Source organism: Salvia splendens, chromosome 18, assembly GCF_004379255.2.
Source record: "Salvia splendens isolate huo1 chromosome 18, SspV2, whole genome shotgun sequence".
Classification (NCBI taxonomy): domain Eukaryota; kingdom Viridiplantae; phylum Streptophyta; class Magnoliopsida; order Lamiales; family Lamiaceae; genus Salvia; species Salvia splendens.
In genome coordinates, this window is record NC_056049.1 from 9,058,432 (window position 1) to 9,061,183 (window position 2,752).

The window sequence follows — 2,752 nt, forward strand, 5'->3', positions numbered from 1 at the left end:
ATCCTATGTGTGCCACACTACCTTAGATAAGATAATAGCGAGATACAACCAAATAAGATTTGTCTAAGATTTAATAAGGTTGTCGCGACCGCACTCCCTAAGGATAGGAAGCACGGTGGGTCGCGACTAATGGGGGAATTAAGAAGCGGGGAAGAAAGGGAAAACAATCAAGGGGTACGACATGTAGAGCAAAAGACAAAACTTTATTATCAAATTATAGTCTGAGATCACGAAGCAACATAGTTTGAATGAAAATAGTTCAACAAATTAAGGAAACATAAGAGTTTTAAAACTTGACGTAGCGGAAGCAATATAGAGTTAGCTACTACTATGTATGAAGACACAATAGCAACCGGATAATTTATTGAATACTATCTTTGTCCAAATGCTCAACATCCTCCGTCCCCCGTCCACGCTCAACCTGCACATAGAGAAAACATATGCAGGGGCTGAGTACTTGATGTACTCAGTGAACTCATGCCCAAAATACATTTCATCCATAAAGTTATGTCAAGCCACCGTTGAGTGAAACTCGGATTTTACTTTAAAAATGCCGAGAAACACTAAAATCATTTCCATCGTAAAACATGGCTGCAGCCCATCATCATCATCATCCTCCATCATTTACCATATCTGAACCATCATGTGAAACGAGAATGTGGCCACAAACTCGATCACTGGACGGCTCACGATCCCCATCAGTGCACTAGTCTGAGTAGGGACTCACTCCCTAGTCAGACCCGAATTCGTTAACCATCAAAGTCTAGTAGGACATTATCCTAGTAGACAATCAGATATGCAATTCAAAACATAAAATACGGCATGACATAACAGTTAAACCACCCTTATCTCACCATATACATATCATTGCAAATAAAGAGTTTAAGTAATAAAACCCACCTCAAAAGCTTAGTAGTTTCCTTAACAACTTCTCGATCCGACTTTAACGAGCGTGCGAACAACCTTTTTGAGAAAATTAAAGTGCACATCAATCTCAAGAAAGAAAATATTTAGAATGCATGCACTCTAATTAACGTCTTTTATCTCGTTTATCAGTTTTCGCACATTTTTTATTATTCGGCGGCCGCCCAAGGCGTCGCGTGCGACGCCGGTCGGCCGCTTACGCTCGTTCTTTCTTCTGTTGGCTCATCGTATTTTTTCCACGACGTCGAGAATGCAACTATTTCTCTTCGAAATTATTTTATTTCGGAATCGGGATAAATTATTCATAATTCGAATTATTCCCGAAATTAATTAATATTTCCCACGATTAACTTAAATCATTCTTTACGATTAAATCAACGGCCCAAGACTTAATTATTTTCCTCACCTTACTTCCAATTAAATTAAGAAGCCCCATAACAAAAAAAAATTAAAGGAAAGGCCCAACTTAAATAAAACAAAAGTGGCCCAACTACTACTCTATCCTCTCCACATCTCCCTCTCTCCCTCTCTCTATTCTTCTCTCTCTCAAATCGACGGAAACTGCAGAAACTTCCAGCCTTTGTCGCTTGTTCTGGCTCGCCGCTGCCGTCGGAGTTGCTGCTCGAGTCGCCGGGAAGAGGCGACGCCGCTGCCCGTCGCTGTACCCAACGCGTCGCCTGGAGCCACCGCCGCTGCTGCTCGCGGCGTTATTCACCGGAGTCACTGGCCGTCGCCGTCGCTCGCTGCGCTGCTGCTGCCACGGTGAAAAAGCCGCTGCTGTCGCACCGCCTTACAGGCGCCGTCGTCGCTGCTGCCGCCGGATAGCACGGCTGCTGTCGCCGGCATCCTGAACCACTCCGCTCAGCCCCGCACTCCACCCGAACAACCCCTATTAACACCGAAAAGACCCGCAAGGTGTATTTTTATTACCAAGTTATGTTCTTTGGGACTTTCGATGGCATACGGCGAGTGTTCGATTATGTTGATTGTTAAATTGTTTAAATTGGTTATGAAAGTGGATGTATGCACAATATGTATGAATAGCTATTAAAATCTCATGCTTTGTGATAGGAAAGAGATTATACCTCAAAATGGTTGAACTTGATTGTGAAAACACAAAGGATGGTAGCAATTTCTCCCCCTTCTTCTCGACACTCTCCCTCTCGACTCCCACCCCCCTTTTTTTCTTTTGCTTGAAAAGTTGAAGTGGTAGGATAGGGAGGAAGATGAATGAACATAGGTTATAACATGGGTGACTCTTAGTTTTGTAGAATTAAATGTGGGAGGTGGAAGGTGAAGAAGTGGAACTGGAGGGTCTCCACTTGAAGGGGCGTCGACCATGTGGGAGAGGAAGAAAAGAAGAAGAGCTTCTTGGGCTTGCTCCCATTTGTTTGGAAAGATTTGGGCTCCTAATTAATTGTAAGTCCAAGTTTGTATAATTATTAATTGGTTGGACTTGTTGATTATTATGGCCCAAAGCCATTTTAAATAAACATTTGGACTCTAATTCATCATTTGAGAATTTCCAAGTGTATTATTATTATATTGCATTCTTGATCACTAATTAAAGTTCGTAAACCTTAAAAAACCTTGGTGTTGTTCCAAGTACCATAAATACTATACTTTATAACAACAAAACGAGAGGCGTAGAATAACGACAAAATTTTATGTTTATTAAAACAAGACATATTAAATTAGTACTTAAAAAGTACGGGCGTTACAGTGTAATTATGAACCCCAAAATACATTGTCACATACCGAGGTTTTGAGAAAAAATTAATCGAACAACAGATAAGATTAGTCATGGCCTTTAATCATCAGTATTTAT

General features: G+C 41.2%; 1 long non-coding RNA gene across 1 annotated transcript; it reads left to right on the plus strand.

Annotated features, from left to right (window-relative positions):
* Window positions 1-1,415: 1,415 nt before the first annotated feature.
* On the plus strand, window positions 1,416-2,413 carry LOC121776557. Its single transcript, XR_006045323.1, has 2 exons — window positions 1,416-1,839; window positions 2,196-2,413. It is a non-coding gene; the product is annotated as an uncharacterized LOC121776557 (long non-coding RNA).
* The last annotated feature ends 339 nt before the right edge of the window (window positions 2,414-2,752 follow it).